Below are 22,908 nucleotides of genomic sequence, written 5' to 3'. Positions count from 1 at the left end.
CTCAGGCGTCTCCCAGGGTCAGGTAGGTACAGTTGGTTCACCCTCAGCGGCACAAGGGCGGCCGGGTGCAGAGAGAGTTAGGCCCAATGTTATCCTATGAGAGGTAGGGGGGCCTTGGTTGATGGCTGCTGACTAGCAGGCCACGTGGCTGTGGGAGCTGGGCTCCTGGTCACTTATCCAGGGCAAGTGGGGAAGTAGATAGATGTAGAGGTTGCACTGCCAGGGCCACTCGGACGGCTGGGTGCAGGGTGCTTTTGAGCATTCGGGCGCTTAATTGATTTGAATGGGAAATCTCTGGTTTAGAAAAAGACTGCAAGCTCGGGGACGAAGATTCTTCAGGTGCCACCACCACTTCGAGAGGTAAGTTGGGTAGTTGGAGGATAGGTAGGTACCCCGGGATTGGGCACAGGGGGCCGCGGAGCGCCGGGTGCAGGGGTACCTTTTGGTGTCGGGAAATCTTACCCTCTGTTGATCGCGGTTGGGGGGGCACCTGGTTCTGAGGCTGCAGGCTTCTTCAGGAGTGTCGAGGGAGGTCCTTGGGTGCCGGACTCGGGGTCACAGTCGCCGTGGGGTCGTCCTTGTGGTCTTTGTTCACTCTGGCACAGGCCAGGCTTGGTGGGTGCAGAGTGTGAAGGGTTCGCGGTTCCGGGCTGCTGCCAGGGATTAGAAGTAGATTTGAGTAGAGCCTCTACTCATGGGAGTCCCAGGGGTTTAGAGTCAAAAGGTAGCCAGGTCCTCCAGGGTTTGTGATGTTGCTGGCCACAAGAGATGCCGGGTTGGAGCAGGAGCAGGTTCGAGGGTCGACAGGCCAGAGGCTCCAACGTTTGGGAGTTGCACAGCCCTCAGTCTTTTCATGTTTCGCTCAAAGAGTGAAGGGCCCTGTAATTTCTCCTTCTCATTCACATATGAAAAGAATGAGGGCTAATCAAAAAATGAATTAGAGCTGGACGTAGAAATGCAGCAGAAGGGCCAGCAAGCGCATTTCTAAGTTGCTCTATGAAGGATGCTTTTGTACTTGACAGATCAGTTTAATCCTACAGGTGCTCTAAAAGGAAGAATGCATTTGAGTCATCCTTGCTTAAAATCACACAGCCATTTATTCTAGGTTGCACTGAGTTTTCAGTCCTCTCCGCCTGCTAGCTTGTTGTTGCAATATGTCTCAATTCTGGAGAATTGTCTGCTATGCTGAAATGCGTGGCCCAGTTCAAATGTTCATCATATTTCCTGGAAAAATATCAAAAGGAAAACAAAGATTTGGTTTTGGGAAAATAATTTATTACACCTTGTAAAAATCAAAACTTTCAAATTTGAGTCAAAAAAGTGAGGCTAGGTTTCACTATTTTGCTCAGGCTGTTTTACACGTACTGCTCACAGGTGCTGTCCTGCTACCAATGGGCATGGAAGCTTTGGCCTGCTCTGTTTCCAGCCTGGGTCGGTGCACCTCTCGTTACACAACATGAAATTCTAGAGCTCCCTCTAGAACACCATATTGATGCCCAATGCAGCATGGACACCTGATCAACACAGCTGAGTGCAGCCCAGAACCCCTGAGCTCAAGCAATCCACAAGCCTCTGCCTCCCAAGTAACTAGGACAACAGGCACACGCCACCTTGCCCGGCAAACACTGCAGCTGTCCTAATGATGAAATGCATTCCATAAGTAAGGATAATGATAAAGTAAGGTGGAATGAATTGATGGTTTACCAACCATGTTTCAAGAAAATCAATTTCACTATCCTTCAAAGAAAGGAAAAAAATGTCTTATCAAGAAGCAGTGTGAATATGGGAAGGGCCTTTAAAAAAGATGTGGAGTTTCCTAAAGTAAAAAAGAGGGTTGAACTGATTGAAGGGAGAGAGGAAGTAGGGTCGGAAAGATTGTGACGGGGAAGTGAATACAACATAAATACTAGTATTTAGAGAGTGAGAGACAGGTAGAGGGACAGAAGGGAAAGGAGAATGAGAGTGAGAGAGAAGAGCCAGGTTAGGGCTGAGTTTCTCTTTATCTGCCATTGACTCCCTGTAGAAGCTTGCCGGCACAATTTAGGCTGTCCTGTAGGCTTCCCTTGTTATGCCGAGCCAGCCAATATTGAGAAAAATAGCATGGGTCACAATGATGGAACTCGTCTGCAACATCGGAAGTTTTAAAGTAGTATGGAGTGGGAGGGCTAGAAGAGTTACCATAAAGAATGAATACACGTCATTCTGTTCTCTAGCCTCAACAGCTGCAAGAGAGGAACTCCTGCTGGCCAAGAAGACCAATGTCAGTTCAGCTTGAACAGGTGAAAGCATGCCTGATTCTGCAAAGGTATGAGATTACACTTTTGCGTCAGAGGTGGTCAGGGGCTATTGCACATTAGGAAACCGTTTATTGAGGTCCAGTTGGATTACTCTATCTTCTACCACCTCAAAATCAGCTGCTCATGCAGTGTTCTATACCGATGAGCTATTTTGGTCCTCCCTGCCCCTTCCAGCTAGTGGGTCCCCTGACTAGGGAAAGTAATTCGAACAGATTTGCATATCTTTTCATAGGAGACTTCTTGACCTATTTTATACTGTGCCAAATCAAGGTAGATTGAGTAATGATCTTGACAGACCTATATTGGAGAACTGCAGTGTGAGAAAGTGGCTCTGTATATACTGTTCCCAAATAGGTACAGGGTGTACAGAGTCCACAGTCCCCAGAGGTTTGGCAGAGGCTAAAGTTAGATATAACCTTACTCTCTAAAGTGGTAGCTTGGTCGAGCAGTAAGGCAGTATCAGAGGACAGTGTAAAGCATTTGTTGCACACACTCAGTCAGCAAATGGTCTCACACACTCAATAACTGAACTCTAGGCCAATGTTTTATCTACAAAAAATATATGCTTGTTTTATTTTAGAACCAACAATAGGTATTAAAATATACTTTCTCAGAATGAGATGCTTTATATAAATACTTTTGCAATATGCAATTGACTTTTGTAGAAAGTTACAAGTGGTTGCAATAGGCAACAACATTTTAAACACAATAATGCATTGAGCTCAATGGAAGTTTCAAGTTATTTGCAACAGATTACTTTTAGGATTACTTTTGGATTTCCAGGACTGGATCCTAGATTCAGTCCTGGGTCAGTACTTGGAATCAAGTGATAAAAGTCGACTTAATTACTGTGATGATTTTTAGACAATATTTTGCTATTTTAAAAGTTGACAGAAAATATTTCATAGAAAACAGTCTAAGATTCCCTATGGCAGAAAATTCAAGTTGCAGGTATAGTATGTTCTCGTTACTTTTGTAATCCAGTACTGGGTGCCTAGACTCAGTACTGGGACCTTTATCCAAAACAGGTAAGTAATTACGTTTTCAGAAATTATACGATTTTTAAAGAATATTTAAAGTTTGCAGAAATTGACACTTAGAAGAAATTTCACAGAAAAACAGTCAATGATTTCCTATGGGAGAAAATTAGGTTACTGGTAAGTACAGTTGTAAGTATTTTTCAGAGTCAGTGCTGGGCACCAAGATCCAGCACTGGGAGCTCACCTAATAGCAGGTGAGTATTTTCGTTTTCGTTACTCGGCTGATTTTTGGTGAATATGTTAAGTTTTGAAAAGTCCACACTTGGAAGAAATTTCAGGAAAACCAGTCAATGTTACCCTATGGAGAAGATTGAGTTATCGGTTTAAAGGTAAGTACTCGACTGGCAGAGTTAAGGTTCTGGGCAAAGACTCAGGCGTCTCCCAGGGTCAGGTAGGTACAGTTGGTTCACCCTCAGCGGCACAAGGGCGGCCGGGTGCAGAGAGAGTTAGGCCCAATGTTATCCTATGAGAGGTAGGGGGGCCTTGGTTGGTGGCTGCTGACTAGCAGGCCACGTGGCTGTGGGAGCTGGGCTCCTGGTCACTTATCCAGGGCAAGTGGGGAAGTAGATAGATGTAGAGGTTGCACTGCCAGGGCCACTCGGACGGCTGGGTGCAGGGTGCTTTTGAGCATTCGGGCGCTCAATTGATTTGAATGGGAAATCTCTGGTTTAGAAAAAGACTGCAAGCTCGGGGACGAAGATTCTTCAGGTGCCACCACCACTTCGAGAGGTAAGTTGGGTAGTTGGAGGATAGGTAGGTACCCCGGGATTGGGCACAGGGGGCCGCGGAGCGCCGGGTGCAGGGGTACCTTTTGGTGTCGGGAAATCTTACCCTCTGTTGATCGCGGTTGGGGGGGCACCTGGTTCTGAGGCTGCAGGCTTCTTCAGGAGTGTCGAGGGAGGTCCTTGGGTGCCGGACTCGGGGTCACAGTCGCCGTGGGGTCGTCCTTGTGGTCTTTGTTCACTCTGGCACAGGCCAGGCTTGGTGGGTGCAGAGTGTGAAGGGTTCGCGGTTCCGGGCTGCTGCCAGGGATTAGAAGTAGATTTGAGTAGAGCCTCTACTCATGGGAGTCCCAGGGGTTTAGAGTCAAAAGGTAGCCAGGTCCTCCAGGGTTTGTGAGGTTGCTGGCCACAAGAGATGCCGGGTTGGAGCAGGAGCAGGTTCGAGGGTCGACAGGCCAGAGGCTCCAACGTTTGGGAGTTGCACAGCCCTCAGTCTTTTCATGTTTCGCTCAAAGAGTGAAGGGCCCTGTAATTTCTCCTTCTCATTCACATATGAAAAGAATGAGGGCTAATCAAAAAATGAATTAGAGCTGGACGTAGAAATGCAGCAGAAGGGCCAGCAAGCGCATTTCTAAGTTGCTCTATGAAGGATGCTTTTGTACTTGACAGATCAGTTTAATCCTACAGGTGCTCTAAAAGGAAGAATGCATTTGAGTCATCCTTGCTGAAAATCACACAGCCATTTATTCTAGGTTGCACTGAGTTTTCAGTCCTCTCCGCCTGCTAGCTTGTTGTTGCAATATGTCTCAATTCTGGAGAATTGTCTGCTATGCTGAAATGCGTGGCCCAGTTCAAATGTTCATCATATTTCCTGGAAAAATATCAAAAGGAAAACAAAGATTTGGTTTTGGGAAAATAATTTATTACACCTTGTAAAAATCAAAACTTTCACATTTGAGTCAAAAAAGAGAGGCTAGGTCTCACTATTTTGCTCAGGCTGTTTTACACGTACTGCTCACAGGTGCTGTCCTGCTACCAATGGGCATGGAAGCTTTGGCCTGCTCTGTTTCCAGCCTGGGTCGGTGCACCTCTCGTTACACAACCTGAAATTCTAGAGCTCCCTCTAGAACACCATATTGATGCCCAATGCAGCATGGACACCTGATCAACACAGCTGAGTGCAGCCCAGAAACCCTGAGCTCAAGCAATCCACAAGCCTCTGCCTCCCAAGTAACTAGGACAACAGGCACACGCCACCTTGCCCGGGAAACACTGCAGCTGTCCTAATGATGAAATGCATTCCATAAGTAAGGATAATGATAAAGTAAGGTGGAATGAATTGATGGTTTACCAACCATGTTTCAAGAAAATCAATTTCACTATCCATCAAAGAAAGGAAAAAAATGTCTTATCAAGAAGCAGTGTGAATATGGGAAGGGCCTTTAAAAAAGATGTGGAGTTTCCTAAAGTAAAAAAGAGGGTTGAACTGATTGAAGGGAGAGAGGAAGTAGGGTCGGAAAGATTGTGACGGGGAAGTGAATACAACATAAATACTAGTATTTAGAGAGTGAGAGACAGGTAGAGGGACAGAAGGGAAAGGAGAATGAGAGTGAGAGAGAAGAGCCAGGTTAGGGCTGAGTTTCTCTTTATCTGCCAGTGACTCCCTGTAGAAGCTTGCCGGCACAATTTAGGCTGTCCTGTAGGCTTCCCTTGTTATGCCGAGCCAGCCAATATTGAGAAAAATAGCATGGGTCACAATGATGGAACTCGTCTGCAACATCGGAAGTTTTAAAGTAGTATGGAGTGGGAGGGCTAGAAGAGTTACCATAAAGAATGAATACACGTCATTCTGTTCTCTAGCCTCAACAGCTGCAAGAGAGGAACTCCTGCTGGCCAAGAAGACCAATGTCAGTTCAGCTTGAACAGGTGAAAGCATGCCTGATTCTGCAAAGGTATGAGATTACACTTTTGCGTCAGAGGTGGTCAGGGGCTATTGCACATTAGGAAACCGTTTATTGAGGTCCAGTTGGATTACTCTATCTTCTACCACCTCAAAATCAGCTGCTCATGCAGTGTTCTATACCGATGAGCTATTTTGGTCCTCCCTGCCCCTTCCAGCTAGTGGGTCCCCTGACTAGGGAAAGTGATTCGAACAGATTTGCATATCTTTTCATAGGAGACTTCTTTTTTTTTTTTTTTTTTTTTTTTGAAAAACCTTTATTGACATGTCAATCAAGAACAAGTATGGGCCTACAACCCCCCGGGGCCGGCCGCTAAGCAATCTGAGCAACAAAGATCAAATGTAAACACAGGCAGCATCTCGGGGAGCAGAATCTTCATACTAATACTGTGAACAGCGCAGGTAGGACACCAGGAGAAAAAAGGTTTTCATTTTACAATGGAACAAGACAGAAGGATCAGGTGCCGAACAATTTCCCAACAGCGATAAAAGGTATGCAGAGTAATAGACGTAAGCAATAAACAGCAATCTATTGGATCAATGGCGCAGACACAGGAAATTCAGGATGGGGAAGAATATCATAAACAGTTGCGCCTGCAGTCCCCCGCCCGAACTCCCAGAGAACACCCCGGAAATTGTGGCACACATGAAACGGCAACGAGTCATAACAAAAGAGGTGTATCACGCTGATCCCAGAAAAAGAAAAACAAGAGGAATCAGAGAGGAAAAAGGAGGCCATGGAAAAAGAGGTGAAAGACTAAAGAATCCCCTCCCCCAACCCCCCACCCTGCACCTCTGCAGATGAGTACGGCCCCCCCCCCCAGCAGTGTGCCTGTCGCCCTAGAACCAGACCCGAAATATAGAAGAATAGGGAAAAAGAAGTAGGTAAAGAACCCCACCAGACGGGGGGGTATAGAAAGTGTTAATAAACTGGAGGAGGGCCTTCAAAACATACCCCCGGCTTCTCCCTCCCGCACGGTAAGTTTTCCCCAAAGTAAACAATAAACAGCACAAAATCGATCGTATCAAAGAAAGATGGGGAGCATTATGCACCTATTATGCTAATAGCTATGCCATGAGAGCACGCAACCCCTGAGCCCGCCCGTCCACTAGATGACCACCCCTGAAGGATCAGCCTTATCCCTGACCACTCTTTGCAATTCTGCCCATGCCTACCCCTCGACCCAGCGCCATGTCCGATGTTCCAAGGTAGAGGAGTGTCCAAAAACGACCGAGAAGCGACGCACACAGGTGGGGTGGAAGTCTCTGAGCACCAACACAGTCCGCATCATGGAGGGACGGGCTTCCCAGTGCTGCCCCAGGATCTGCACTGCACTCGAGGTCCAGGAAGGCAGAAGCAGCCAAAGTAGACAATTGTTGCTGGAATTGTCCCCGGGTCGCCGGAGGCTGTGTACGGGACGAGGCCACCACCTCCCACTCAGGTCCAATACCTCCGGGACAGATCAGACCCTCAGCTAGCCGATCACACGGTAGCATATTGTCCGGAGTGTCCAGCTGTGCGCTAATCTCAGGGGTGGCCGCAACAGTGTCCTCCTGTGCGCAGTGTGGGAAGTCCCTGTGTACCTGAGGACAGGCGGGCCGCCACTGTCCCAACGCAGATGCCACACCGTCGAGCCTACTCCCCAAGACCCCGACGCCATGAACCAAGGAGGAATGAAGAGCACCAAGGGCCTCGAGGAGGTCGCCGTACCCCAGCACAGCTCTCTGCGATCGCTCCGCCACACTCCCAAAAGTCACACACTCCCAATCCTGCTGCGACCCAGTGGACAGGGTGGTAGGCCGCATCGCAACAAGATGGCCGCCAAGTATGCTCGACCCGTATTGGGGCCGGGATCCAGGGACAAGCGCCTCGAGGTCCACGTCGCTAGAGACAGGGTTCCGGGGGCAGGCAAAAAGTTATCCGTTGCGTGGTCACGGGCAACAGCCGTCCCCACCACGGACCAGCTCCGGCGAAAATCCGGGAGCGGCCCGCAAGGATCAGGGCGAGATACGGGCGGCGTCCGGGCAGCTCACCATCAAAGGCAGGGGCAATCACCGGAGGATCCGAGAATTGCACCCCCGGACATGCACTCGGTCCGCTACGCTTGACAGTAGGAACGACCACGACGAAATGTAGGCCGAGTTTGGCACCGCTCCGGTGGACCGACTCCACCCAGTCACCACAGGCCGCTGTTGTTGAACTGCCACCCGGCCAAGGCGTCCACTCGAGGTCCTGGCTCCAGGGCTGCACGGGCCGCAAAGTTCAAATGCACCTTTCTCCGGCGATACCGCAGCCAGAAACCCCGGAGTCACACGATCGGGTGCCACTCTCCTTCAGAAACACAATCGAATAGCACAGGCTGAGGATCTCGTGCAGGATATCCGTGCAGGATGCGGAGGTTCACGGAGCCGGGAGTCTACGCTGCCGTCCCGGTCGCCATCTTGGCTCCTCCTCCATAGGAGACTTCTTGACTTATTTTATACTGTGCCAAATCAAGGTAGATTGAGTAATGATCTTGACAGACCTATATTGGAGAACTGCAGTGTGAGAAAGTGGCTCTGTATATACTGTTCCCAAATAGGTACAGGGTGTACAGAGTCTACAGTCCCCAGAGGTTTGGCAGAGGCTAAAGTTAGATATAACCTTACTCTCTAAAGTGGTAGCTTGGTCGAGCAGTAAGGCAGTATCAGAGGACAGTGTAAACCATTTGTTGCACACACTCAGTCAGCAAATGGTCTCACACACTCAATAACTGAACTCTAGGCCAATGGTTTATCTACAAAAAATATATGCTTGTTTTATTTTAGAACCAACAATAGGTATTAAAATATACTTTCTCAGAATGAGATGCTTTATATAAATACTTTTGCAATATGCAATTGACTTTTGTAGAAAGTTACAAGTGGTTGCAATAGGCAACAAAATTTTAAACACAATAATGCATTGAGCTCAATGGAAGTTTCAAGTTATTTGCAACAGATTACTTTTAGGATTACTTTTGGATTTCCAGGACTGGATCCTAGATTCAGTCCTGGGTCAGTACTTGGTATCAAGTGATAAAAGTCGACTTAATTACTGTGATGATTTTTAGACAATATTTTGCTATTTTAAAAGTTGACAGAAAATATTTCATAGAAAACAGTCTAAGATTCCCTATGGCAGAAAATTCAAGTTGCAGGTATAGTATGTTCTCGTTACTTTTGTAATCCAGTACTGGGTGCCTAGACTCAGTACTGGGACCTTTATCCAAAACAGGTAAGTAATTACGTTTTCAGAAATTATACGATTTTTAAAGAATATTTAAAGTTTGCAGAAATTGACACTTAGAAGAAATTTCACAGAAAAACAGTCAATGATTTCCTATGGGAGAAAATTGGGTTACTGGTAAGTACAGTTGTAAGTATTTTTCAGAGTCAGTGCTGGGCACCAAGATCCAGCACTGGGAGCTCACCTAATAGCAGGTGAGTATTTTCGTTTTCGTTACTCGGCTGATTTTTGGTGAATATTTTAAGTTTTGAAAAGTCCACACTTGGAAGAAATTTCAGGAAAAACCAGTCAATGTTACCCTATGGAGAAGATTGAGTTATCGGTTTAAAGGTAAGTACTCGACTGGCAGAGTTAAGGTTCTGGGCATAGCCTCAGGGGTCTCCCAGGGTCAGGTAGGTACAGTTGGTTCACCCTCAGCGGCACAAGGGCGGCCGGGTGCAGAGAGAGTTAGGCCCAATGTTATCCTATGAGAGGTAGGGGGGCCTTGGTTGGTGGCTGCTGACTAGCAGGCCACGTGGCTGTGGGAGCTGGGCTCCTGGTCACTTATCCAGGGCAAGTGGGGAAGTAGATAGATGTAGAGGTTGCACTGCCAGGGCCACTCGGACGGCTGGGTGCAGGGTGCTTTTGAGCATTCGGGCGCTCAATTGATTTGAATGGGAAATCTCTGGTTTAGAAAAAGACTGCAAGCTCGGGGACGAAGATTCTTCAGGTGCCACCACCACTTCGAGAGGTAAGTTGGGTAGTTGGAGGATAGGTAGGTACCCCGGGATTGGGCACAGGGGGCCGCGGAGCGCCGGGTGCAGGGGTACCTTTTGGTGTCGGGAAATCTTACCCTCTGTTGATCGCGGTTGGGGGGGCACCTGGTTCTGAGGCTGCAGGCTTCTTCAGGAGTGTCGAGGGAGGTCCTTGGGTGCCGGACTCGGGGTCACAGTCGCCGTGAGGTCGTCCTTGTGGTCTTTGTTCACTCTGGCACAGGCCAGGCTTGGTGGGTGCAGAGTGTGAAGGGTTCGCGGTTCCGGGCTGCTGCCAGGGATTAGAAGTAGATTTGAGTAGAGCCTCTACTCATGGGAGTCCCAGGGGTTTAGAGTCAAAAGGTAGCCAGGTCCTCCAGGGTTTGGAGGTTGCTGGCCACAAGAGATGCCGGGTTGGAGCAGGAGCAGGTTCGAGGGTCGACAGGCCAGAGGCTCCAACGTTTGGGAGTTGCACAGCCCTCAGTCTTTTCATGTTTCGCTCAAAGAGTGAAGGGCCCTGTAATTTGTCCTTCTCATTCACATATGAAAAGAATGAGGGCTAATCAAAAAATGAATTAGAGCTGGACGTAGAAATGCAGCAGAAGGGCCAGCAAGCGCATTTCTAAGTTGCTCTATGAAGGATGCTTTTGTACTTGACAGATCAGTTTAATCCTACAGGTGCTCTAAAAGGAAGAATGCATTTGAGTCATCCTTGCTGAAAATCACACAGCCATTTATTCTAGGTTGCACTGAGTTTTCAGTCCTCTCCGCCTGCTAGCTTGTTGTTGCAATATGTCTCAATTCTGGAGAATTGTCTGCTATGCTGAAATGCGTGGCCCAGTTCAAATGTTCATCATATTTCCTGGAAAAATATCAAAAGGAAAACAAAGATTTGGTTTTGGGAAAATAATTTATTACACCTTGTAAAAATCAAAACTTTCACATTTGAGTCAAAAAAGAGAGGCTAGGTCTCACTATTTTGCTCAGGCTGTTTTACACGTACTGCTCACAGGTGCTGTCCTGCTACCAATGGGCATGGAAGCTTTGGCCTGCTCTGTTTCCAGCCTGGGTCAGTGCATCTCTTGTTACACAACCTGAAATTCTAGAGCTCCCTCTAGAACACCATATTGATGCCCAATGCAGCATGGACACCTGATCAACACAGCTGAGTGCAGCCCAGAACCCCGGAGCTCAAGCAATCCACAAGCCTCTGCCTCCCAAGTAACTAGGACAACAGGCACACGCTACCTTGCCCAGCAAACACTGCAGCTGTCCTAATGATGAAATGCATTCCATAAGTAAGGATAATGATAAAGTAAGGTGGAATGAATTGATGGTTTACCAACCATGTTTCAAGAAAATCAATTTCACTATCCTTCAAAGAAAGGAAAAAAATGTCTTATCAAGAAGCAGTGTGAATATGGGAAGGGCCTTTAAAAAAGATGTGGAGTTTCCTAAAGTAAAAAAGAGGGTTGAACTGATTGAAGGGAGAGAGGAAGTAGGGTCGGAAAGATTGTGACGGGGAAGTGAATACAACATAAATACTAGTATTTAGAGAGTGAGAGACAGGTAGAGGGACAGAAGGGAAAGGAGAATGAGTGTGAGAGAGAAGAGCCAGGTTAGGGCTGAGTTTCTCTTTATCTGCCAGTGACTCCCTGTAGAAGCTTGCCGGCACAATTTAGGCTGTCCTGTAGGCTTCCCTTGTTATGCCGAGCCAGCCAATATTGAGAAAAATAGCATGGGTCACAATGATGGAACTCGTCTGCAACATCGGAAGTTTTAAAGTAGTATGGAGTGGGAGGGCTAGAAGAGTTACCATAAAGAATGAATACACGTCATTCTGTTCTCTAGCCTCAACAGCTGCAAGAGAGGAACTCCTGCTGGCCAAGAAGACCAATGTCAGTTCAGCTTGAACAGGTGAAAGCATGCCTGATTCTGCAAAGGTATGAGATTACACTTTTGCGTCAGAGGTGGTCAGGGGCTATTGCACATTAGGAAACCGTTTATTGAGGTCCAGTTGGATTACTCTATCTTCTACCACCTCAAAATCAGCTGCTCATGCAGTGTTCTATACCGATGAGCTATTTTGGTCCTCCCTGCCCCTTCCAGCTAGTGGGTCCCCTGACTAGGGAAAGTGATTCGAACAGATTTGCATATCTTTTCATAGGAGACTTCTTGACCTATTTTATACTGTGCCAAATCAAGGTAGATTGAGTAATGATCTTGACAGACCTTTATTGGAGAACTGCAGTGTGAGAAAGTGGCTCTGTATATACTGTTCCCAAATAGGTACAGGGTGTACAGAGTCCACAGTCCCCAGAGGTTTGGCAGAGGCTAAAGTTAGATATAACCTTACTCTCTAAAGTGGTAGCTTGGTCGAGCAGTAAGGCAGTATCAAAGGACAGTGTAAAGCATTTGTTGCACACACTCAGTCAGCAAATGGTCTCACACACTCAATAACTGAACTCTAGGCCAATGGTTTATCTACAAAAAATATATGCTTGTTTTATTTTAGAACCAACAATAGGTATTAAAATATACTTTCTCAGAATGAGATGCTTTATATAAATACTTTTGCAATATGCAATTGACTTTTGTAGAAAGTTACAAGTGGTTGCAATAGGCAACAACATTTTAAACACAATAATGCATTGAGCTCAATGGAAGTTTCAAGTTATTTGCAACAGATTACTTTTAGGATTACATTTGGATTTCCAGGACTGGATCCTAGATTCAGTCCTGGGTCAGTACTTGGAATCAAGTGATAAAAGTCGACTTAATTACTGTGATGATTTTTAGACAATATTTTGCTATTTTAAAAGTTGACAGAAAATATTTCATAGAAAACAGTCTAAGATTCCCTATGGCAGAAAATTCAAGTTGCAGGTATAGTATGTTCTCGTTACTTTTGTAATCCAGTACTGGGTGCCTAGACTCAGTACTAGGACCTTTATCCAAAACAGGTAATTAATTACGTTTTCAGAAATTATACGATTTTTAAAGAATATTTAAAGTTTGCAGAAATTGACACTTAGAAGAAATTTCACAGAAAAACAGTCAATGATTTCCTATGGGAGAAAATTGGGTTACTGGTAAGTACAGTTGTAAGTATTTTTCAGAGTCAGTGCTGGGCACCAAGATCCAGCACTGGGAGCTCACCTAATAGCAGGTGAGTATTTTCGTTTTCGTTACTCGGCTGATTTTTGGTGAATATTTTAAGTTTTGAAAATTCCACACTTAGAAGAAATTTCAGGAAAAACCAGTCAATGTTACCCTATGGAGAAGATTGAGTTATCGGTTTAAAGGTAAGTACTCGACTGGCAGAGTTAAGGTTCTGGGCATAGACTCAGGCGTCTCCCAGGGTCAGGTAGGTACAGTTGGTTTACCCTCAGCGGCACAAGGGCGGCCGGGTGCAGAGAGAGTTAGGCCCAATGTTATCCTATGAGAGGTAGGGGGGCCTTGGTTGGTGGCTGCTGACTAGCAGGCCACGTGGCTGTGGGAGCTGGGCTCCTGGTCACTTATCCAGGGCAAGTGGGGAAGTAGATAGATGTAGAGGTTGCACTGCCAGGGCCACTGGGACGGCTGGGTGCAGGGTGCTTTTGAGCATTCGGGCGCTCAATTGATTTGAATGGGAAATCTCTGGTTTAGAAAAAGACTGCAAGCTCGGGTACGAAGATTCTTCAGGTGCCACCACCACTTCGAGAGGTAAGTTGGGTAGTTGGAGGATAGGTAGGTACCCCGGGATTGGGCACAGGGGGCCGCGAAGCGCCGGGTGCAGGGGTACCTTTTGGTGTCGGGAAATCTTACCCTCTGTTGATCGCGGTTGGGGGGGCACCTGGTTCTGAGGCTGCAGGCTTCTTCAGGAGTGTCGAGGGAGGTCCTTGGGTGCCGGACTCGGGGTCCCAGTCGCCGTGGGGTCGTCCTTGTGGTCTTTGTTCACTCTGGCACAGACCAGGCTTGGTGGGTGCAGAGTGTGAAGGGTTCGCGGTTCCGGGCTGCTGCCAGGGATTAGAAGTAGATTTGAGTAGAGCCTCTACTCATGGGAGTCCCAGGAGTTTAGAGTCAAAAGGTAGCCAGGTCCTCCAGGGTTTGTGAGGTTGCTGGCCACAAGAGATGCCGGGTTGGAGCAGGAGCAGGTTCGAGGGTCGACAGGCCAGAGGCTCCAACATTTGGGAGTTGCACAGCCCTCAGTCTTTTCATGTTTCGCTCAAAGAGTGAAGGGCCCTGTAATTTCTCCTTCTCATTCACATATGAAAAGAATGAGGGCTAATCAAAAAATGAATTAGAGCTGGACGTAGAAATGCAGCAGAATGGCCAGCAAGCGCATTTCTAAGTTGCTCTATGAAGGATGCTTTTGTACTTGACAGATCAGTTTAATCCTACAGGTGCTCTAAAAGGAAGAATGCATTTGAGTCATCCTTGCTGAAAATCACACAGCCATTTATTCTAGGTTGCACTGAGTTTTCAGTCCTCTCCGCCTGCTAGCTTGTTGTTGCAATATGTCTCAATTCTGGAGAATTGTCTGCTATGCTGAAATGCGTGGCCCAGTTCAAATGTTCATCATATTTCCTGGAAAAATATCAAAAGGAAAACAAAGATTTGGTTTTGGGAAAATAATTTATTACACCTTGTAAAAATCAAAACTTTCACATTTGAGTCAAAAAAGAGAGGCTAGGTCTCACTATTTTGCTCAGGCTGTTTTACACGTACTGCTCACAGGTGCTGTCCTGCTACCAATGGGCATGGAAGCTTTGGCCTGCTCTGTTTCCAGCCTGGGTCGGTGCACCTCTCGTTACGCAACCTGAAATTCTAGAGCTCCCTCTAGAACACCATATTGATGCCCAATGCAGCATGGACACCTGATCAACACAGCTGAGTGCAGCCCAGAACCCCTGAGCTCAAGCAATCCACAAGCCTCTGCCTCCCAAGTAACTAGGACAACAGGCACACGCCACCTTGCCCGGCAAACACTGCAGCTGTCCTAATGATGAAATGCATTCCATAAGTAAGGATAATGATAAAGTAAGGTGGAATGGATTGATGGTTTCCCAACCATGTTTCAAGAAAATCAATTTCACTATCCTTCAAAGAAAGTAAAAAAATGTCTTATCAAGAAGCAGTGAGAATATGGGAAGGGCCTTTAAAAACGATGTGGAGTTTCCTAAAGTAAAAAAGAGGGTTGATCTGATTAAAGGGAGAGAGGAAGTAGGGTCGGAAAGATTGTGACGGGGAAGTGAATACAACATAAATACTAGTATTTAGAGAGTGAGAGACAGGTAGAGGGACAGAAGGGAAAGGAGAGTGAGAGAGAAGAGCCAGGTTAGGGCTGAGTTTCTCTTTATCTGCCAGTGACTCCCTGTAGAAGCTTGCCGGCACAATTTAGGCTGTCCTGTAGGCATCCCTTGTTATGCCGAGCCAGCCAATATTGAGAAAAATAGCATGGGTCACAATGATGGAACTCGTCTGCAACATCGGAAGTTTTAAAGTAGTATGGAGTGGGAGGGCTAGAAGAGTTACCATAAAGAATGAATACACGTCATTCTGCTCTCCAGCCTCAACAGCTGCAAGAGAGGAACTCCTGCTGGCCAAGAAGACCAATGTCAGTTCAGCTTGAACAGGTGAAAGCATGCCTGATTCTGCAAAGGTATGAGATTACACTTTTGCGTCAGAGGTGGTCAGGGGCTATTGCACATTAGGAAACCATTTATTGAGGTCCAGTTGGATTACTCTATCTTCTACCACCTCAAAATCAGCTGCTCATGCAGTGTTCTATACCGATGAGCTATTTTCGTCCTCCCTGCCCCTTCCAGCTAGTGGGTCCTCTGACTAGGGAAAGTGATTCGAACAGATTTGCATATCTTTTCATAATAGACTTCTTGACTTATTTTATACTGTGCCAAATCAAGGTAGATTGAGTAATGATCTTGACAGACCTATATTGGAGAACTGCAGAGTGAGAAAGTGGCTCTGTATATACTGTTCCCAAATAGGTACAGGGTGTACAGAGTCCACAGTCCCCAGAGGTTTGGCAGAGGCTAAAGTTAGATATAACCTTACTCTCTAAAGTGGTAGCTTGGTCGAGCAGTAAGGCAGTATCAGAGGACAGTGTAAAGCATTTGTTGCACACACTCAGTCAGCAAATGGTCTCACACACTCAATAACTGAACTCTAGGCCAATGGTTTATCTACAAAAAATATATGCTTGTTTTATTTTAGAACCAACAATAGGTATTAAAATATACTTTCTCAGAATGAGATGCTTTATATAAATACTTTTGCAATATGCAATTGACTTTTGTAGAAAGTTACAAGTGGTTGCAATAGGCAACAACATTTTAAACACAATAATGCATTGAGCTCAATGGAAGTTTCAAGTTATTTGCAACATATTACTTTTAGGATTACTTTTGGATTTCCAGGACTGGATCCTAGATTCAGTCCTGGGTCAGTACTTGGAATCAAGTGATAAAAGTCGACTTAATTACTGTGATGATTTTTAGACAATATTTTGCTATTTTAAAAGTTGACAGAAAATATTTCATAGAAAACAGTCTAAGATTCCCTATGGCAGAAAATTCAAGTTGCAGGTATAGTATGTTCTCGTTACTTTTGTAATCCAGTACTGGGTGCCTAGACTCAGTACTAGGACCTTTATCCAAAACAGGTAATTAATTACGTTTTCAGAAATTATACGATTTTTAAAAAATATTTAAAGTTTGCAGAAATTGACACTTAGAAGAAATTTCACAGAAAAACAGTCAATGATTTCCTATGGGAGAAAATTGGGTTACTGGTAAGTACAGTTGTAAGTATTTTTCAGAGTCAGTGCTGGGCACCAAGATCCAGCACTGGGAGCTCACCTAATAGCAGGTGAGTATTTTCGTTTTCGTTACTCGGCTGATTTTTGGTGAATATTTTAAGTTTTGAAAATTCCACACTTAGAAGAAATTTCAGGAAAAACCAGTCAATGTTACCCTATGGAGAAGATTGAGTTATCGGTTTAAAGGTAAGTACTCGACTGGCAGAGTTAAGGTTCTGGGCATAGACTCAGGCGTCTCCCAGGGTCAGGTAGGTACAGTTGGTTCACCCTCAGCGGCACAAGGGCGGCCGGGTGCAGAGAGAGTCAGGCCCAATGTTATCCTATGAGAGGTAGGGGGGCCTTGGTTGGTGGCTGCTGACTAGCAGGCCACGTGGCTGTGGGAGCTGGGCTCCTGGTCACTTATCCAGGGCAAGTGGGGAAGTAGATAGATGTAGAGGTTGCACTGCCAGGGCCACTGGGGCGGCTAGGTGCAGGGTGCTTTTGAGCATTCGGGCGCTCAATTGATTTGAATGGGAAATCTCTGGTTTAGAAAAAGACTGCAAGCTCGGGGACGAAGATTCTTCAGGTGCCACCACCACTTTGAGAGGTAAGTTGGGTAGTTGGAGGATAGGTAGGTACCCCGGGATTGGGCACAGGGGGCCGCGAAGCGCCGGGTGCAGGGGTACCTTTTGGTGTCGGGAAATCTTACCCTCTGTTGATCGCGGTTGGGGGGGCACCTGGTTCTGAGGCTGCAGGCTTCTTCAGGAGTGTCGAGGGAGGTCCTTGGGTGCCGGACTCGGGGTCCCAGTCGCCGTGGGGTCGTCCTTGTGGTCTTTGTTCACTCTGGCACAGACCAGGCTTGGTGGGTGCAGAGTGTGAAGGGTTCGCGGTTCCGGGCTGCTACCAGGGATTAGAAGTAGATTTGAGTAGAGCCTCTACTCATGGGAGTCCCAGGGGTTTAGAGTCAAAAGGTAGCCAGGTCCTCCAGGGTTTGTGAGGTTGCTGGCCACAAGAGATGCCGGGTTGGAGCAGGAGCAGGTTCGAGGGTCGACAGGCCAGAGGCTCCAACATTTGGGAGTTGCACAGCCCTCAGTCTTTTCATGTTTCGCTCAAAGAGTGAAGGGCCCTGTAATTTCTCCTTCTCATTCGCATATGAAAAGAATGAGGGCTAATCAAAAAATGAATTAGAGCTGGACGTAGAAATGCAGCAGAATGGCCAGCAAGCGCATTTCTAAGTTGCTCTATGAAGGATGCTTTTGTACTTGACAGATCAGTTTAATCCTACAGGTGCTCTAAAAGGAAGAATGCATTTGAGTCATCCTTGCTGAAAATCACACAGCCATTTAATCTAGGTTGCACTGAGTTTTCAGTCCTCTCCGCCTGCTAGCTTGTTGTTGCAATATGTCTCAATTCTGGAGAATTGTCTGCTATGCTGAAATGCGTGGCCCAGTTCAAATGTTCATCATATTTCCTGGAAAAATATCAAACGGAAAACAAAGATTTGGTTTTGGGAAAATAATTTATTACACCTTGTAAAAATCCAAACTTTCACATTTGAGTCAAAAAAGAGAGGCTAGGTCTCACTATTTTGCTCAGGCTGTTTAACACGTACTGCTCACAGGTGCTGTCCTGCTACCAATGGGCATGGAAGCTTTGGCCTGCTCTGTTTCCAGCCTGGGTCAGTGCACCTCTCGTTACACAACCTGAAATTCTAGAGCTCCCTCTAGAACACCATATTGATGCACAATGCAGCATGGACACCTGATCAACACAGCTGAGTGCAGCCCAGAACCCCATAGCTCAAGCAATCCACAAGCTTCTGCCTCCCAAGTAACCAGGACAACAGGCACACACCACCTTGCCCGGCAAACACTGCAGCTGTCCTAATGATGAAATGCATTCCATAAGTAAGGATAATGATAAAGTAAGGTGGAATGGATTGATGGTTTCCCAACCATGTTTCAAGAAAATCAATTTCACTATCCTTCAAAGAAAGTAAAAAAATGTCTTATCAAGAAGCAGTGAGAATATGGGAAGGGCCTTTAAAAAAGATGTGGAGTTTCCTAAAGTAAAAAAGAGGGTTGATCTGATTGAAGGGAGAGAGGAAGTAGGGTCGGAAAGATTGTGACGGGGAAGTGAATACAACATAAATACTAGTATTTAGAGAGTGAGAGACAGGTAGAGGGACAGAAGGGAAAGGAGAGTGAGAGAGAAGAGCCAGGTTAGGGCTGAGTTTCTCTTTATCTGCCAGTGACTCCCTGTAGAAGCTTGCCGGCACAATTTAGGCTGTCCTGTAGGCATCCCTTGTTATGCCGAGCCAGCCAATATTGAGAAAAATAGCATGGGTCACAATGATGGAACTCGTCTGCAACATCGGAAGTTTTAAAGTAGTATGGAGTGGGAGGGCTAGAAGAGTTACCATAAAGAATGAATACACGTCATTCTGCTCTCCAACCTCAACAGCTGCAAGAGAGGAACTCCTGCTGGCCAAGAAGACCAATGTCAGTTCAGCTTGAACAGGTGAAAGCATGCCTGATTCTGCAAAGGTATGAGATTACACTTTTGCGTCAGAGGTGGTCAGGGGCTATTGCACATTAGGAAACCGTTTATTGAGGTCCAGTTGGATTACTCTATCTTCTACCACCTCAAAATCAGCTGCTCATGCAGTGTTCTATACCGATGAGCTATTTTCGTCCTCCCTGCCCCTTCCAGCTAGTGGGTCCTCTGACTAGGGAAAGTGATTCGAACAGATTTGCATATCTTTTCATAGGAGACTTCTTGACTTATTTTATACTGTGCCAAATCAAGGTAGATTGAGTAATGATCTTGACAGACCTATATTGGAGAACTGCAGTGTGAGAAAGTGGCTCTGTATATACTGTTCCCAAATAGGTACAGGGTGTACAGAGTCCACAGTCCCCAGAGGTTTGGCAGAGGCTAAAGTTAGATATAACCTTACTCTCTAAAGTGGTAGCTTGGTCGAGCAGTAAGGCAGTATCAGAGGACAGTGTAAAGCATTTGTTGCACACACTCAGTCAGCAAATGGTCTCACACACTCAATAACTGAACTCTAGGCCAATGGTTTATCTACAAAAAATATATGCTTGTTTTATTTTAGAACCAACAATAGGTATTAAAATATACTTTCTCAGAATGAGATGCTTTATATAAATACTTTTGAAATATGCAATTGACTTTTGTAGAAAGTTACAAGTGGTTGCAATAGGCAACAACATTTTAAACACAATAATGCATTGAGCTCAATGGAAGTTTCAAGTTATTTGCAACAGATTACTTTTAGGATTACTTTTGGATTTCCAGGACTGGATCCTAGATTCAGTCCTGGGTCAGTACTTGGAATCAAGTGATAAAAGTCGACTTAATTACTGTGATGATTTTTAGACAATATTTTGCTATTTTAAAAGTTGACAGAAAATATTTCATAGAAAACAGTCTAAGATTCCCTATGGCAGAAAATTCAAGTTGCAGGTATAGTATGTTCTCGTTACTTTTGTAATCCAGTACTGGGTGCCTAGACTCAGTACTAGGACCTTTATCCAAAACAGGTAATTAATTACGTTTTCAGAAATTATACGATTTTTAAAGAATATTTAAAGTTTGCAGAAATTGACACTTAGAAGAAATTTCACAGAAAAACAGTCAATGATTTCCTATGGGAGAAAATTGGGTTACTGGTAAGTACAGTTGTAAGTATTTTTCAGAGTCAGTGCTGGGCACCAAGATCCAGCACTGGGAGCTCACCTAATAGCAGGTGAGTATTTTCGTTTTCGTTACTCGGCTGATTTTTGGTGAATATTTTAAGTTTTGAAAATTCCACACTTAGAAGAAATTTCAGGAAAAACCAGTCAATGTTACCCTATGGAGAAGATTGAGTTATCGGTTTAAAGGTAAGTACTCGACTGGCAGAGTTAAGGTTCTGGGCATAGACTCAGGCGTCTCCCAGGGTCAGGTAGTTAAAGTTGGTTCACCCTCAGCGGCACAAGGGCGGCCGGGTGCAGAGAGAGTTAGGCCCAATGTTATCCTATGAGAGGTAGGGGGGCCTTGGTTGGTGGCTGCTGACTAGCAGGCCACGTGGCTGTGGGAGCTGGGCTCCTGGTCACTTATCCAGGGCAAGTGGGGAAGTAGATAGATGTAGAGGTTGCACTGCCAGGGCCACTGGGACGGCTGGGTGCAGGGTGCTTTTGAGCATTCGGGCGCTCAATTGATTTGAATGGGAAATCTCTGGTTTAGAAAAAGACTGCAAGCTCGGGGACGAAGATTCTTCAGGTGCCACCACCACTTTGAGAGGTAAGTTGGGTAGTTGGAGGATAGGTAGGTACCCCGGGATTGGGCACAGGGGGCCGCGAAGCGCCGGGTGCAGGGGTACCTTTTGGTGTCGGGAAATCTTACCCTCTGTTGATCGCGGTTGGGGGGGCACCTGGTTCTGAGGCTGCAGGCTTCTTCAGGAGTGTCGAGGGAGGTCCTTGGGTGCCGGACTCGGGGTCCCAGTCGCCGTGGGGTCGTCCTTGTGGTCTTTGTTCACTCTGGCACAGACCAGGCTTGGTGGGTGCAGAGTGTGAAGGGTTCGCGGTTCCGGGCTGCTACCAGGGATTAGAAGTAGATTTGAGTAGAGCCTCTACTCATGGGAGTCCCAGGGGTTTAGAGTCAAAAGGTAGCCAGGTCCTCCAGGGTTTGTGAGGTTGCTGGCCACAAGAGATGCCGGGTTGGAGCAGGAGCAGGTTCGAGGGTCGACAGGCCAGAGGCTCCAACATTTGGGAGTTGCACAGCCCTCAGTCTTTTCATGTTTCGCTCAAAGAGTGAAGGGCCCTGTAATTTCTCCTTCTCATTCGCATATGAAAAGAATGAGGGCTAATCAAAAAATGAATTAGAGCTGGACGTAGAAATGCAGCAGAATGGCCAGCAAGCGCATTTCTAAGTTGCTCTATGAAGGATGCTTTTGTACTTGACAGATCAGTTTAATCCTACAGGTGCTCTAAAAGGAAGAATGCATTTGAGTCATCCTTGCTGAAAATCACACAGCCATTTAATCTAGGTTGCACTGAGTTTTCAGTCCTCTCCGCCTGCTAGCTTGTTGTTGCAATATGTCTCAATTCTGGAGAATTGTCTGCTATGCTGAAATGCGTGGCCCAGTTCAAATGTTCATCATATTTCCTGGAAAAATATCAAACGGAAAACAAAGATTTGGTTTTGGGAAAATAATTTATTACACCTTGTAAAAATCCAAACTTTCACATTTGAGTCAAAAAAGAGAGGCTAGGTCTCACTATTTTGCTCAGGCTGTTTAACACGTACTGCTCACAGGTGCTGTCCTGCTACCAATGGGCATGGAAGCTTTGGCCTGCTCTGTTTCCAGCCTGGGTCAGTGCACCTCTCGTTACACAACCTGAAATTCTAGAGCTCCCTCTAGAACACCATATTGATGCACAATGCAGCATGGACACCTGATCAACACAGCTGAGTGCAGCCCAGAACCCCATAGCTCAAGCAATCCACAAGCTTCTGCCTCCCAAGTAACCAGGACAACAGGCACACACCACCTTGCCCGGCAAACACTGCAGCTGTCCTAATGATGAAATGCATTCCATAAGTAAGGATAATGATAAAGTAAGGTGGAATGGATTGATGGTTTCCCAACCATGTTTCAAGAAAATCAATTTCACTATCCTTCAAAGAAAGTAAAAAAATGTCTTATCAAGAAGCAGTGAGAATATGGGAAGGGCCTTTAAAAAAGATGTGGAGTTTCCTAAAGTAAAAAAGAGGGTTGATCTGATTGAAGGGAGAGAGGAAGTAGGGTCGGAAAGATTGTGACGGGGAAGTGAATACAACATAAATACTAGTATTTAGAGAGTGAGAGACAGGTAGAGGGACAGAAGGGAAAGGAGAGTGAGAGAGAAGAGCCAGGTTAGGGCTGAGTTTCTCTTTATCTGCCAGTGACTCCCTGTAGAAGCTTGCCGGCACAATTTAGGCTGTCCTGTAGGCATCCCTTGTTATGCCGAGCCAGCCAATATTGAGAAAAATAGCATGGGTCACAATGATGGAACTCGTCTGCAACATCGGAAGTTTTAAAGTA

At 46.0% G+C, this 22,908-nt stretch overlaps 6 non-coding genes across 6 annotated transcripts; all 6 read right to left on the bottom strand.

Moving 5' to 3' along the window:
• Positions 1 to 1,320: 1,320 nt before the first annotated feature.
• LOC146854397 (signal recognition particle RNA) lies at positions 1,321 to 1,620 on the bottom strand. Its single transcript, XR_014959255.1, has one exon.
• A 3,406-nt stretch (positions 1,621 to 5,026) lies between these two features.
• On the bottom strand, positions 5,027 to 5,326 carry LOC146854396 (signal recognition particle RNA). The gene has a single exon (XR_014981562.1).
• Positions 5,327 to 10,976: 5,650 nt separating this feature from the next.
• Positions 10,977 to 11,276, bottom strand: LOC146854395 (signal recognition particle RNA). Its single transcript, XR_014981664.1, has one exon.
• A 3,407-nt stretch (positions 11,277 to 14,683) lies between these two features.
• On the bottom strand, positions 14,684 to 14,983 carry LOC146854394 (signal recognition particle RNA). The gene has a single exon (XR_014959050.1).
• A 3,401-nt stretch (positions 14,984 to 18,384) lies between these two features.
• On the bottom strand, positions 18,385 to 18,684 carry LOC146854393 (signal recognition particle RNA). Its single transcript, XR_014958886.1, has one exon.
• A 3,401-nt stretch (positions 18,685 to 22,085) lies between these two features.
• On the bottom strand, positions 22,086 to 22,385 carry LOC146854392 (signal recognition particle RNA). Its single transcript, XR_014958883.1, has one exon.
• Between the last annotated feature and the right edge of the window lie 523 nt (positions 22,386 to 22,908).

The sequence above is a fragment of the Triturus cristatus genome, chromosome 4_1 (genome assembly GCF_964204655.1).
Source record: "Triturus cristatus chromosome 4_1, aTriCri1.1, whole genome shotgun sequence".
In the NCBI taxonomy this organism is placed as follows: domain Eukaryota; kingdom Metazoa; phylum Chordata; class Amphibia; order Caudata; family Salamandridae; genus Triturus; species Triturus cristatus.
The sequence above is the reverse complement of the archived record's forward strand: the minus strand, read 5'-3'. Positions and strand labels throughout refer to the sequence as shown.